Source organism: Zonotrichia leucophrys, chromosome 3 (assembly GCF_028769735.1).
Source record: "Zonotrichia leucophrys gambelii isolate GWCS_2022_RI chromosome 3, RI_Zleu_2.0, whole genome shotgun sequence".
Taxonomy (NCBI): Eukaryota; Metazoa; Chordata; class Aves; order Passeriformes; family Passerellidae; genus Zonotrichia; species Zonotrichia leucophrys.
This window is the reverse complement of record NC_088172.1, coordinates 32,618,738-32,635,278: the sequence shown is the minus strand read 5'-3', so window position 1 is coordinate 32,635,278 and position 16,541 is coordinate 32,618,738.

Here is a 16,541-nt window from a genome sequence, read left to right as displayed (position 1 = left end):
AGGAGGCAAGCAGGATCCCCCAAGAGACAGAGTAGTGAGGGCTGGCAGAAGGGAGTAGGGGAAAGAGGTCTCACTAGTCCCACTGAGACTCAGTGTGGCTTCTGACCCATTTCTTTTCTGAAATTAAAGGAAGTGATTTACTGCATCTGAGGTCAGCTACCTGCAGAGTATATATCTAGTTTGAACTGGTCATCTTTACAGTCAGTCCTGAAAAATAGGCACATCCAAGCTGAGGCTAGCAAGCTGTTGACAGTAAAAGAGCAACATTCATTTATTGTGTGCTGTACTAATAAACAAGGATGAAGACCAGAGGGACACTCTGGTCTACAAAAGTTTTCTGCAATTAACCTGCTGTATTCATCTTGGAGTTCATAGGGTTCATATTCTTTCTTATAAAGGATGTCCTGGAACAAGGCACTTTAGACTGTGCCTGGGTTTTTAGTCTGTTTGGTATGATATGTTTTTAATGGTTGTTTGTGTTATGCCCTTGAATGAAAAGAGAAAATTAAAGTACAGATCTTGCTTGGAATAGAGATTAGGAATGCTAAAATGCTAAAATGTTGGACCCTTGGCAGGGTCCTACAGAAAAGGAAGATTATCTTGGAGGCAAGGAATTATCATGATGTCGTCTTCTGTTCTGCTGATAAGTTCTTAAGTGAGACACTGGTCAAGGACATATTTATTCTATTTAATGGTGTCTTGTAATATTTCTGTGTGGTTTTTGGATACAGCTGCAATGTGAAAAAAAATATAGCTGTTGATCAGTTAAGGGAGTAGGTACTCTGGGTTTTTATAATCAGATACTCTAGAAGATTTTCTCAGGTATCCTTGTCAGGCATTTTTGAGATAATGCAGGATTTGCTTGATCATGTTCCAACATGGTTGTTAAAAGAATGCCTGCCTTTCTTGCTCTTGTTATCCTGAGAGTTGTGAAGTGCTCTCTTCAATCTGGGATGGCTCCAAAATAATTTGAAATGGGCTACAATCATTCTTTTGTTAGAGAAGATGTCTTATCCATGGATGTTTTCTTTAACAGCCAACCATTTCATAATTTACACATTTTTGTTAACAAGGAGAATAGTTTAAAGTTCAGTGCAGATTTTATTATATATGTTATAGTACGCATCTGGGAGAGCTAGACTTTATGGTTGTCCCTTGGTTGTTAATAGTGTAACTTTTTTACATCAAGTTCTGTTCCTCTTGGCAATTTACTTTTTGGCAGCCATCTGACAAATAACTCAAATACCTGATTAGTGTTATGCACAAGCCTTTTCTTATAGCTATTATTATGCTTGCCCTTGGATGTAAAGCAAGATAATAGTAATTTCTTATTAAGGGGATGTTAGTTGCAATTCTAAATGCAAAATTAAGTCCTACCAACTCAGTTCCAATAAATTATGAACATGATTGACAGGGAATAAGTAAATAAAAATATCAGTGAAACTTTGCAACAGAAACCCCAAAGATATTTAGTAAGCCTGACCCATTTTGCCTAAAAATCAATGACAGTAAAATTCATAAACATTTCCTAGGTTTTCCTGGGAATATTTTCCTAGGTGCACAGGGAGAAAAAAAAGGCACTTTCAGAGCGTTATTCACCTGCGGATGAGTTTGTACTCTGGAAATGCCCATTTTTTCTGTTTTTTCATGAAGGGACAAAGTTCCATAATAAAGAGCAGACTGCTGCTTTTAGGTATTGAGGTTCAGTGAAATTAGTCTTGAAGACCTTTTCTGAAAACAAACTCTATGTGAAGCAACTGGGGGGCTCTTCAGGCTGGTGAAGGCCAACCTGTTGAACAGCAATGTCAAAGTCAGGACTTCATTTACCATCTTTCCCCCATAAGGCACAATGATCTGTGAGGCTTTTATAGTTTCCTAGAGAATGGCACAGGACTGCCTGCTTACTGATTTTTTGGTTGGTTTTTATTGTTTATTTGGTGATCTTTGGTAGTTTCTCTTCCCTCAATGAGTTATATAATATGTGCATATGCCAGAATTCACTTGAAAAAAGTTCTTCTAGCCCTCAGGGCAGCATGAAAGAAGCTATAAAATAGAAACCATATATAAGTAGTAAAGTTGTGATATTTAATGTTTCTAAAGAGTTGTGGGGCCTGAATTATTAGAGCCCAATCATGGTTTGAATCATCTGTGAAATACTCCCATTCTTAAGATAAACACATATTTTTGTAATTCAATCTCTCTTCTACCAGTAAATTTCATTACTCAACTATTTGTCAAGGAAAAGTTTAGCTAAGTGTCAGAAACATAAAAAAATCTTATTTTTTGTAGACGACTCCAAGAAGTTATCTTTCCAATATTCTTTGTACCAACAGTGAGGAGGGTTTCACTGAGCATATAAAGCTTTGTGTGAACTTGCTGTTAGAGACTGTGAACTGCCTTCCAGCTTTTTCTGAATCAGTTGGAAATGAAAAATAAAACCATATGAAAGATTAAATAAGCATGTTGATGTCTTATTTTTTCAGATATCACACCAGTCTTTCTAGCAATGGGAGAAAAAAAAGGTCAGAATTTTCCAAAATCATAAAAATGTTTTAAAATACTATAAACCAATTTCCAAAATTGTAAAAATGATTTATACTTCTTCACTCTCTTAAAGGAAATTATTTTGGCAAGGATAAGAATAAAAAGAACTACAGCATGAACAAAAGCCACTTCATTTAAAAAGGTGGGTTCCCCTAACGCGGATTATTTGCTTTTGTAAGCCTGAATAAAACCATGATATGGTAAAATTGTGAACATCTGGAATCCTCCAAATCAGTAGGAAATTATTTTAACACAGAGTATGGGATTAATTTGCCTAAATTTAGACATCTACAAAGTAGACATCTAAGTTTGAACTGGTTTTCCAGGCCCTAGGTAATCAGTAAAAAGAAACAGAACAGAACAGTTTTGCACAGAACAATTCATTCGCATTCTAAAACACATCGGAAATGGTCCAGATGGATTACCCCCAGAAAATGTTTATTTTTCTCTGCTGAACACAAAGACAGACATGATTGACTACCTTGGATGTAAACATCTGTAATGCAGTCTACAGTTAGGCAAGACACCTTCATTATTTTTAGAGCTATAGCATAGCAATAGCATGTAGAGTCTCCACTCCAAATTTGGGCACAGAAATCAGCTACACAGTTGAATTTTCTTAGATTAGTTACCTCAAAATCTGTGCATGCAAGTGAACACATACATGTATCTACTTGTCTTTGTGCAGGATGTAAAACCTCTATCAAGGTTCATGTCAGAAATATTCATCTTGATAGCCTCTGCAATATCACATACAAAACCAACTCAGACAAGATTTTCAAATTAATGCTATGCAGCTGAGCAAGGATATCAGCAGCACTGTGGTGGAAAGTTCCTTCACTTCTTTGTAGGCTCGGCTCCAGATGAATGCCACATCATCTTCCTTAACTCATTCATACATGTGTTTGGAAATCAAAAGGAGATGAGTTATGCACCAGAAGGTTATTAAGGTTGACTTTACTACAGGCATCATCTTACAATACACAATACACAAGGTGTAGAATTATTTAACCACTTTGATCCTCAGATCCCAAAGTCATAAGAACCATTCTATGAGAAATAGAGCTAAGGCGCTGCTTAACTGTTAGGCAGTGCTTAGAAGGTGAAATATTTGCAGTTCTAAAGCCTGTATGAAAATCTTTAAGAGGCAGGGAAATGCTTAATTTCCACTTTTTTTCAATGAAGTCTGTTGTGTAGTGGTGAAGGCACTGATAAGTGTCATAGTGGTCACATGACAAAGATAAAGCTTGGGTTGTGTTACATGTGACGGAAAATAGGACCACTATTTCTGCTTAAGAATATCAGTTTATAAATCTGCATACCAAGTACTGAATACCTTCCCATGACAGGACCTGATGTCACCCCTTGCCATCTCCTCCAGTTCCTTCTACAGTGTTCTCTCACTCTTCAGCCAGTAACCCTAATCTATTTCAAACTTTTAGTTTTTATTTCTCTTGAACCCAATAAGACAAATGCCGACTTGGCATCAAATTGCCTTCATGCCTCCTTCTTGGCTTGGTGCCCCCCATGGCAGGATTGAATTTAAGGTGCTTTTAGATGTCAGGGAGTATGGATCTTAGAAACTGGAATCTCAGATAAAAGCATTTGAGTATCTGAGATCCTGTTAGAGCAAATGGAGAGCAAATGGAGAGCTCAACTCATTCCACTAAACCTAGACTTGCAGTGGAATTTAAAAAGCACTAACATATCAGGACAATGGACAGGATTGGAAGTTGTGAGCCTTTTGGGGAACAGAACTGTCTTGGTTCAACAACTGGAAGCTTAGCAGGAGGCTAACACAGTGGGCACCAGATGCCTATTGGAGCCCTTGTGGTCCGGGATGTCATTCCCAAGTCTCACACACAGGCTATCTGCATTTGCCACCATTCACGTGGTTCAGCTGGAGGGATTGGTGAAGGAATTGATCTATCATGGGATTGGTGCTGAAACAAATTAACCTGGAGCTCTGGGTATGGCCCAAAGGTGCAAGGTTTAAGAAAATTATTTACCCTAGCCATGCTACACAGAGGATCAGGCCAACTGTGCATGAAATAGCTTCCAGGATCAGATCTATCATGTATTGAACATTCACTGCAGATTTAATAAAACTGCTTCAGCAGTATAAACTTGGTTGTAAAATATAGAATTTAAATCAGCATTCAGCCTTTGCAGTGTTTTATGCATATGATCCACTTACAAACTTTCATTAGGGAAGCTGGGTTAGAGTCATGAGGCATAGTTTTTATAAGCTTTGTCTCCTTCAAATCTTATAAAAATAAATTTAAGTAGCTTACATATCCCTAAATAAGCTGTAACAATAGTAGAGCACAGTTAAGTTAATTTAGTGTGTTAGAAAAAGTTTTCTTGCTGGTTTTCAAAATGTTAGAGTTTTGCCGGATGTATCATTACCACCAAGTTGGTACTGACTTGTGGAGGCTATAAAACAAATAAAGTCATTAAAAATAATTTGAACAAAAGAAGTAACTTGATATCATAATGCCATCCACATTTGGTTAAAATGACTAATTTTAAAGCTCCCTTTCATCTTACTAAACAGATTTCCAGAGTTAAAAAAAATGTGATTAATAAATTATCCCCCATAAATCTTATGATAACTGTGATAGTCTTTGGAGAATTATGAAGCCACATCTGGAAAAAGTATTTTACTGCCTGTAAAACAGCATGCCATGAATTTTACTAGTTCATATTAGTAAGTGAAATACGGTATATAATTTTGCATTCATCAGTGTGAGTGCAAAACACATAATTTTCTTCTCCCCAAAACCATTAGATTTATTTCAAAAAGAATGTTTCTTGTAAAGTTTATAAGGAACTTGTTTTCTTTTATTCATATATAGATATTTCTCCCTTATTTTAGCTGTAATTTACAAGATGAACTGGAGAGTACCTAACATTAGAACAGAAGTAAGCAAACAGTAAGAGTAATAGAGTTCATTTGTTATTATTATTACACCAAGGCTAAAATGAGCAAGGCCAAGCCCCTGAATAAATGCCAGAGCACTAATCAAGAGAGAAAGCAAAGAAGTTAATTTTCTGCTATATAATCCAACAATAGCTATTACGTTATTCTTTTTCATTAAGGACATTTTAAAATATATAGATTAGAATTGCAAGTCATTCAAGATGAGTGGCTGTAATATTTCTGGAATTAAAAACTTGATTAAACTTAAGTATTTCTTAAATAAAATGAGCAATGTTCTACTAGAGCCAAGTATGTCCCTGGGAAATATAAAACCCTTTTTATTTCCAAGCAGATGTTTGCAATAAGAAATGGATGGTGAGTGAAAGGGAAGAACACCATTAAGCTAAGGTAACCCCTAAAGATTTTTATATAGTTCTGCAATCATAAGCTCCATCAGTGATAAATATCACAATAGTGCTTGTAATGTACCTGGTTTTATTTATGTGTAGATCCTTGAATATGCCTTACCTCAAGTAATATAATTCGCTTAATGACCACAGAGAAGTTATATTTTAATATAAATGGAAGCGACATAATTTTTGTAACCTGAAAAGGTTCTTTCTCTAAAGATACTATAAATCAGCACAACAACATCTGTAAACATGCTTTGTTTTTATAACAGAAATAAATAAAATGCCAGAGAAACGCTTACTAATAAAATGTATGTGGATTAGACCACTTTATGGCAAATGATACTCTCACAATTTCAACACAAATTATTTGTATAACATGTTGCTCAGACTGATAATGTGGATGATATTCTGGCCATAAAAATGCTATTGCAGTAAATATAGCTCTCTTCTGCTCTGATTTGAAATGGCCATTATGTCACTGCATTGTTATGCCTGTTGTAGCTGATTTTTAAAATAATCTAAACTGAATTGGGTTTGTACCTATTGATACTTGCTGCCTTTTCTGAAATCAAAGACTTTATCTTCTTTTAGCTTTCCTCAAGATTTCCTTACTTTCTTCCCTTGATTTTGGCAGAGCGTTATGAGAAAAGCAGGAGCCTTTGCACAGCTGTTGAGATGCTGCTGTAGAAAGGGTTGGATAACAACAAAACCTCATGTCCCCAGACAGGGGTGTCCCAGTTGTCACAGGGACGTTCAGAGATGTGTTTGGTTTATATGACAGGGTCTTGGTGGTGAGCAGGCTGCAGGGAGAGGTCAGGCACTGTACAGTGCCTGTCACAGCCACTTCCAGCCGCCTCTCCAGCAGATTCAATGTGCCAGAGGTCAGCCCACCTGGGGAGCTCATGGTCCTCCGGAGAATCAGTGGTGCTGCTGAGGAAGCACATTCAAAAGAGGGTAAATAATACAAGAGGGAGATAGGAGGAGGGAGCAGAATCGAGTGAGAGAGAAGGGTGGGTGCACCAGGGTCCAAGAAGGAGGCTCCAAGCTCCAAAACAGTAGTTCTCTGCAGCCCAAGAATAACCCATGCTCTGCAGAGCAGGTTCACCCTGAAGGGCTGCAGGGATTGTGGACTCATGCTGGAATAGGAAAAAAGTATGAGGGAAAAGGAGTGGAAGAGAAAATCTGTTATGCATTGATCACCACCCCCATCTTCTATCCTTCCTGTGCTGCTGGGGAGAGTGCAAATGAGGTTGGATTGTTGTAGTGAAGTTGAGTCTGGTAGAGGAGGAGGAGGAAAGGTGTTTGGTTTAGTGTTTGCCTTTTTCAATCCTCACCACCAAAGTCTATTTCAATTGACAATAAATTATTCTTTCCTCCCCCATCACCCTAACTTTCAGTATTGCTTGTGATGGTAATTAGGAAGAAATCTCCCTCTCTTTTTCTCAGCCCATGAGCTTTTTCATCCAATTTCCTCCCCGCTCTGTCCCAGTGAGGTGTGGTAGTGACTGTGACATGGGAGCAAGCAGCTGGGTGGGTGTTGGGCTGTTAGCCAAGGCTGACTCATCATAAAATAGCCTAACACCCAAAAATTAGATGACAGATGTGCAAACAGACTGGTACAGTGCACATCACATGCAAAACATTCATACTTTTCAGCTTTCTTATTATTGAGTTATTCCACACTTAATGTGACCCATTTTGAAAGATAACAACAAAACTTGCAAAAGTTCATCAATCATTTTTCTCTATGGATTCCAGCATATAAACTGTCTTAAATAAACCTCAGTGGGAACGATTTCTCGGTATAAACCAGCCTCTTCCCCTTGTCATTAAGGTGCACTCTACAAACTCTGGAAGAAAGAAACTCTTAAGAAAGAAAAAACCCAACTGCACAGACTAGTCAGAAAGCACCAGTGTGAAAAAGTTTCCAGGAGCTATAAGGGAGCACAAAATTTATCAAGTGCTCCTTGAAACTACTGCAAAAAAGACAACTCTCATTTGGGAGTTTAATAACAGAGGTATTGCCTCTGAGGGAAAGCAGATTATTATTCCTTACCTTAAACATACCCAATCAGTCATGGAATCATTAAGGTTAGAAAAGTCCTTTAAGATCATCAAGTCCCATTGTCAAACTAGCGCCACTACCTTGTTCACCCTTAAACCATGTCCTCAGCTGCCTTATCCACATATTTTTTAACACTTCCAAGAATGATGACTCCACCACTTGCCTGGGAAGTCTGTTCTAAAGATTTACAATCTTTTCTGTGAGAAAAAAAATAAAATCCTAATCTGTAATCTAAACTTTCCTGAGTGCAAATTGAGGCCATTTCCATTCAACTCCTTCCCTTTTCAGTGACAGAGCATTTAAAACTTCTGGACAACTTTTTCCACTGTCTCATCATCCTTGTAAAAATATTTCTTCCTCATGCCCAGTCTAAATGTACCATCTTTCAGTTTAAAACCACTGTCCCTTGTTCTGTTTCTATATCCCTTGGTAGAAAGTCTCTCTGTCTTTCTTATTAGCCCCCTTTATACCTTGAAAGGCCACAATAATGAGTTCCTTAGAACCTTCTGCTCTCCAGGCTATGCAACCCCATCTGTCTCAGCCTGGTCCCTCTCCACTGATTAAGGACTGTTAGTTACTTACTTATGAGGCTTGGTCAACTCCTGAGGTGTACCTCAAATTCTGGACAACAAAATAATTTTAAAATAGTTCCTCCACAGGCTCCTGGAATAACCTGGTACTACTTGCTTCAATCCATTCTCTAACATCTCTAATAGAGACTGCTTCACATGCTTTAAAGATATTTGATACCAAGACAAGGAAGGGAATATTTATGATGTCACATAGACACAACAAACATTCCTGCCGATGTCTTGTCAAAGATACTATGGTCAAAGGGTTCACAGGCTACTGTGGGAGCTTTACATGACTTATGATTCCATATTTGCTTTGGGAAACCTGTTCTCAGGGTTGTCATCTCCTTGACTTCAAAAGAGAATGAAGATAGAAATCTTTTCTTTGTTTCAGCCAAATCCGTGGAAAAACCAATGATTTATTCAGGGAACCCCTTGACCAAATGTACTTATGATAAGAATTAAGGGAATGGATGTCTGGCAACTGAAAGAGGTACCACTAGCAATGACAGAAACATGACAGCCAAAAATCAGAAATATAAAGAAAGCCAGCACATTCTGGGTGGCAAGTAAGACTGCAACTCAATATCCTCAAAACCACCTGTACCAATTCAGAGCATCATGTTTTTGGAGGCCTGGAAGAAAAGGATTTTTATTACTTTTCCACCACCCAAATTCCTGAAGAGCAGAACAAAGAACATTCCACTGTAAATCACAGGACCAGTCTCACTCCAACTAAGAGGACACCTATTTATCTCAAACTATCAAAGTGCTCTTAATTTCACTGCACTATTTTTTTCTCCTTCTGTGAGTGAGGACAACAGTCTTCCACATCAGATGCTTATTCTGATGTTAAACGTGTAACAGCTCTATGTAACATAGTCAGGTGGTGTTGTGAAGTTTTCCATAAGAACTAGGATAGAGACACTGTTGAGGTATCCACACATGGATATAAACATGGATTCATATAAATGTCTCTTTTTTGAAAAGGCACTGTTAACTTGGGCAACTTGTTACATCTAGTAATAATCAAGGGAACTAAGACTTCTTGTTTGTTTGTTTCTTTTAAGCAACATCATTTAACTTTGTCATTTTTTTTGGTTTTTTTTTTGTTTAAATGAAGGTATTACCATGTTCCTTGTAAAAGATGCATTAAATGATTCACTTCCAGTTTATGTATGTTTTAAAGTCACTCTGTATTCTCAGGCTGCAAGGAGTTCTGATCTAAATACTTTGAATAAAATATTGTTTGGTTTCTGCTGTTGTTCAACCATAAGAAAGAGCTCTTATAAAGCAGGAGTCATGACACTGAAAAATATTAATGATACTGATCCTCCAGTGATTCTAAAAAGTTTTCTTGTGTTTAATTTTGCTATATCTTTTCCTATATCTTTGCACAGAAAATCATAACATGTATCCTGGCTTGTAAAACTTCTAGAACTCTAGACACCTAGTGCCACTGATTTGATGATGTGTGAGACACAAAACTTGACATTTTTCTAGGATAGCAAGATGGATAATTTAGGATTTTTTGTTCTCAATTTCCACCATCTTATAAACACAAAGATGATTTGTTTAAATGGTATTGTTATAAAGTACACTGCAAGTTCTTTCAAAGTGGTTTTTTTTGGAGGAGTCATGTGGGACAATTGATTCTGTCAGAAATACCTCTTTAATTTGGAATTCAAAGCACCATAAACTGTAACAATTATGTGTTCCAGAGGTGGAACTGAAGGGAGAGGCGCAGGTCAGCACAGCTACACAGAGTCCAACTACACTAATTCATGCAGGAAAATGTGCTCACCTGTCTGTTCATCACCTGGAACACCAGAGAGGTGAATTTACCATTATATAAACCTACTATTAGTTTGATGAAAATGTAAGAGAAATCCGTAATTAAAATAACTCAAGAAATAGGAACTCCAAAAGAGTAAAGATCCCAAATGAAGTCTGTAATTCCAGGCTTTCATCTTGATACTGGTATTGTTTCTCTAATATCACTTTTTAAAAGAATTTCAAGATTTTTTTGTTTTGAGTTGACTACAAGTATTAGCTAAAATATGTGAAGACATGTATAGATACTTCCAGATTGTTTCTTCTGTTCAGAACTTCAGAAGAATCACTTTTATGTTGGAATAAACAAACCTTAGATCTAATTCCTTCAGTCCACCAGCATACCAACGCTTTTAAAGGGAAAGAGATATAAAACACACTGCATTTCTTTTTCCTAGGAATGATAATTCATTGTATGAATTATGTTTAGAATAGACATTTATATGTTTAATATATAAAGTACTAAAACAGATCCTATGTAGATTTGATGGAAAATACTGAAAAAATTTGCAGGAAAAAAAAAGTATTTCCTTCTAAATTCCTTACATGATCTTTGTATTTTGATGAAATGTTTCCAGTTGTTTTCTCTCTCTTCACATAAGAAAAATAAATTTCCCTCATTCACACATTTATTTTTTTTTACTGCCAAGAGGAAATTAATGAGGATGAAAAGAAGTATATTAAGAAAAAGGGTGAGAATGCAGGAAAAGAGGAAGAAAAGTCTTAAAAAGCCGAAGGTGGATATTAACTCAAACTAGCAAAAGTTATTTAAAAAGTGCTGACTACCCAACTCAAAAACTCCTGGCCATCTACATTGCCACAGTTCACACAAGCCAGAATATGGGGGTGGCATTAGTGCCTTTAGAAGGTGCCTCCTCACAGATGTGGCCACAAGAAATATCTGCATGGTGAGCTGGACCTCTGCTGCTTTGCCACAGTGACCCAGGAGAAATGGCTCCAGCTACTTCTTACTGACTCCCCAGAATTGTTCTCATTTCCTTTTTCAGAGCTCAAAGGCAGAAGATTAATGGAATCCAATCTGATTTTTCTTGGTTTGATGAAGGAAGGAAACTGGTTAGGCTGACTGGTCCAGCTGCAGTATCATCACATGCAGCTTTAAATTCTATGCCCACAGGTGCTGTGTTCAACACATATAGTCTTTCCTAATGAAGCAGTCCAGCTGAAAATATTAATAGAATTATCTTCAGTAACACTAAATATAACTTTTATTCTCATTGCTTGGAGGATCTGTCTTGCATCTTTCCAAGGCAGAGTAGTCAGAGTGATTCACTGAAAAATAAGGTTCTTTCTCTTCCAGTCTCCAGAGAAATGGCATCCTTTCCTCCTGTGGAGATAAAGGAGAAAGGTGTCAGTGTTCTATACGTTTGCAACCTCATTGAAAGCTTCATCTGAAACTTAGTATGGTAAAATTTCCAGCTGGCACAGAATACAGCTGCCACCTTCCTGGCATCAGACAGAGCATAAAGCCTTGGATTAATGGTATGAATCCTCCAGTGACATCTAGTCAGATTCAGAGCTGGATTAGTCTTTGATTTTAATTTTTAATCACTTTTCAGCTACATGAAAAAATTATTAAACTTCAGTCCATCAACACACACTAGTTCACACTAGATCCGGGGCAAAAATGCTGTCACAGACCATAATGAGAGATTTAAAGCCAGTCACAAAGTTTTCCTCATGTAGCCTTCTCACCAAGGTGACTATAATCATGTGAGTATCCTTCTTTATTTTTAAATCCCATGTAATCCCTGCTTCCCAATCTATGACCTCAAACATTTATTGCTACAAAACAAGAAGTATCAGAGACTTCATGAAACCCAGTAAAGACCTCTCTGTTTGGGATGAGTACCTAATGAACACTGCCAAGGACAAGGGACAAATTGAAACTGTAAATAAATAATCAAATAAACTCTTTGTTCAAAACTATTGGAAACCACCATTATTTAATGCAAAAAGTCCAAAAAAGTGTAACACTGATATAGGATTATAACATAATTTCCAGATTTGGCTGGCAGATATTTAACTATACAACGCGTTCATACCATCAAAGAGTAAAATTTCCATTACATCAGTAAGGAAATGTTGTAATGTCTATCCTGAAACAGAAAAAAGAGCATGACAGCCCTCCTGACAGCTGAAAAATAAGGATTTGGACAGGAACCATCAGCCCAATAACCATGAGCTACTGGAGCTAAGAGGTAAGCTGAATTGCTATCCTTTTCTTCAGTTATGAGAAGTATACTTCCTTGTCAGACAGAGACAAATCTTCAAAATTCACTTATCCCATTACCATGAGACAACATATGAGAACAAAAGGGAATGTGAGATGCCAAGAGTGTTCTGCTTTTCATTTCTGTAAAATTCTGTATAGTAAGGCTCATTTATTCACCTCAATTATGCAAATTTTGTCACAGGTGAAGGGTTCTGCCTGGTTTCAATAACACTGGTTGTCTTAATGAGGTATGTTCAGAAGGTGTTTCAGACTTCACTTTTCCCACTATTCATTGCTCAGTATTGCATCAGGTCTATTATTCTCCTCTCCTCTCCTCTCCTCTCCTCTCCTCTCCTCTCCTCTCCTCTCCTCTCCTCTCCTCTCCTCTCCTCTCCTCTCCTCTCCTCTCCTCTCCTCTCCTCTCCTCTCCTCTCCTCTCCTCTCCTCTCCTCTCCTCTCCTCTCCTCTCCTCTCCTCTCCTCTCCTCTCCTCTCCTCTCCTCTCCTCTCCTCTCCTCTCCTCTCCTCTCCTCTCCTCTCCTCTCCTCTCCTCTCCCATCCCATTAAATAAAAAGAAAAATCAGCTCCAAGCCTGTGGATAGTTGACAAATTAGCACATGGTTTTGTCCCCAGGAGAGAAAGAAATGTGTTTATCCTAATTTTTTTTAAACTCGCCTCTGTTTAGAGTGTTTTGACCAAATCACACTCCTAAATATCTAACCTTTTAGTATCCTAAGCTTAGTTTCCTTAGCTTTCATTTTAAATGCATACTGTGTTTTGAATGGTTTTTAAAGTTAAGAAATATAAATCAGTGTCTGATAAGTTTGTGTGCAGTCAGGTCACGTGAAGAGGAAAATACATATCTTAGGAGCAGAATTCTTTTATTCTTTTAGATGGAGAAATATACTGGAGATTAGAAACAAGCTTGATTTGAATAAAATGAGAACTGAAATTTCCTTTCATTTCAAACTTTTTTGTGTTTCTGGTTTTCCATTTTTATGAGGGTTTTTTCATTTTTTTTCTCCCTTGGATTTCCTGGTTTTAGTTTCAAAACAGAAAAGCAGATTAACAAGGGACAAGGCTGTTTTCAAGATTTCCAGTTTCAGCTGAAGCCAAACCAGTTTTCCATTTTGTATGTTCTCAACAACGTTTGAATTTGACTTTGAGTTTGTTTAAACATCTGAATAATTATTTGTTAATATCCTGCTTACAGCAAACACTTTTCCTTCACCTGCAGGTTGAAGTTAGCATCCTTGTTTCAGAAATTGTCTAATCTCTGATTAGAGTCTTTACATAAAATTAAAGATCATTTGTATGGCTAAGGCAAAAAAGAATTAATGTTTTTGTGATCAGAGATGATCAGCAGCGGATGAGGTGTTAATTCACCACCAGAGGGCATCCACATGGGAAGGAACATAATCCTAATGAAGTTGCAATAGAAGAATTAATAACAATTATTAAACGAGGTCAGCAGATGTCAAACAAAGCACGTTCACTACTTTCTGCCAAATTCTACATGTGTACAAAATTAAAACAATGCCTTAGAATTAAACACTCTTCAAACAAATTATCAATCCCATACTCAGGTTTTACTTAGGAAATAATCTCTGGTGGATCTCCAGAACCCAAAGTCCTTACATTTTTAACCACTACAGCTTCAAGAAGGCTCCTACTGATTTTCTCCTGAGTAAGAACTGACAGAATATTGACCAGCTACTATATCACTCAACTCACAGACGTGTCTTCAACTACAAGATAAATGGACTTTTAATTTTTTTGGCCCCAGACAATGCATTATGAGGCTGCTAGGATGTTGACAGAACTCTTTGTAAAAAAGAAGAAAACAGAATGTGGGAAAATTACTTTCAACATATCAAACAGCTGCAAGTAATAGCTTTTTACACTCTGTATTCCATAAACTGTGTGTTTAAGAGACCAGGAATGGTATGAAAGGGCAATGGTTTGGGCCCAGAATGTCAGTTTTCTAAAAATTATTTTGAGGAAAGCATCAGTTGCCTCAATATTATGAAATCTGAAGACTTTTTAAAACTGATTTCTAAGGAATTTCAGGAAGAAATAGGCCCAGGATTGTTGAGTTTTCTACTTTTTGAAGAGTGCGTCTCAGCAGGATGATGAGATATCAAGAAACTGTGCTATATTTCTTACTAGATTGTGTCTGCCATGTAGCCTACTCTCAGGCATATTAATATTTTGGAACATTTGGCAAAAGGTTTCGTATTTGCATGATTGCATTCTAAGCACTAAGAGTAAGGAAGAGTTCTTTAATTTCCCATTGATTGTGTAGACAGTCATCATTGCTGTCTATATCCTCAGTAAAGAGACACTAATGTGATGTTTGGATTATTTGCCCTTTTTTATCCTACATAATCAGCAGATGATGAGCTGTTAAGCTGAAAGCAACACTCAAACCCACTCTATGTATGCTGTTTATGCCCTGCTGATATTCTCTTCATTTTACAAATGAGTCCTAATCTTTGAGCTATTTATGAAACTTCTTTGGGGAGTCAGTGCTTTCAAATCTGAACAGTGCTTTAAGGAAGGGGATTTAACTTCAGGGCAATGGTGTACCAGAGACAGAAAGGAGTTATTGGTTTTTTAAGAGTGCCAAATAACCCTCAGTTGTTGGACTAATGGTACATAACTTTGCAGAAGACTGCAAGCAAACTTGCAGTCAGAGATAAAGAATGAATAATTCTTTTCTGTTCTGTATATGAAAAATTGTACATTACTGCAGAAATTCTTACTAGCAGCCAAGTCTGATGATATGTCTTAGAAGAATTAGTTTAACTGATGTGGAATCACTATAACCTCAAGGCTTCAATAATTGTTTAAAGATTTAAGTTTCACAGTTGGTTTCATAAGCCAGAATAGTCAGCATCCAGGTTTGTGGCTGAGTTGTGAAAGTTAACAGAACACTGTCAGAACTCACTCTGAAATATTAAATTAAAGTCATAGGACTGGCAGTGAAGATTTTTAAGCAGGATGCAGAATTTTACCTGTCACAGTTTGACTAGTGAGGAAACCTGCAGGCTCTGTAGGAAATATATTTCAACTTAAACACAAATTTCTTCCTGTCTGGGTGTGTTGGTACAGGCATAAATGGGCACAGATGCTAACTGTGATAAACCTGGGCAAATAAGCACACACTAGAAACAAAGCTTGAAGTAAACATAGGTTTTTTGCATGACAACACATAAGCTTGAAGAGCATATAGGAGCCTGAAGAGCATATGGCACCTTTGAACTAAGGTGCGTATCTCTGTTCTTTAATTTGATAGCCTTGAAATGGCCTTTTTAGAATGAAGTATTGCTTCATCCATTTAGGGAGATCCAGGAGGTTGTCTTGTCTCAAATAGCAACTCAGAGATGTAATTAACCATGAGTAACCCAGAAGTTACTTTGTCAGTCTCCTGTTTGAGTGAGAAAGCACTGCACACTATTAATCATCTTCCTGTACCAGTAAATATAATACTGTCAAGTAACTGAGCTAGTGTCAGGTAAATTACTTTATTGCTACAGATTTTTTGACTGCAAAGGTTAAACATTAAAGGCTAAATTGTCCCAAGCTCCAAAGGGTTGAATCCACTGCTGAGAGCAGAGGAAACTTTGTGGCAGCACAATTCAAATACATCTTTCCTCCACCCAGATGGACCAAACTTTAGGATTCAGATTTTCAGATTTTTGTCAAGTTTAGGGCTGAGTGAGAGCTGTCATTTGTCAGCAGAGGGAACACACATGATCAGCTTCAGCTAAGTATCTGTTTCAAACAGCTAAAGTTAGATGAGAGAAACCTCAGCCTTGCCTTACAGCACAGAATTTTGTCAGGTACAGTAAAAAAAATAGTTCCCTAGTCAGATTATTCCTGGAGCCTAAAAACTAGGATGTAAAATCTGTTTTTTTAATCTAAAGCAGTTTATATTAAATAAACAAATAAACAAA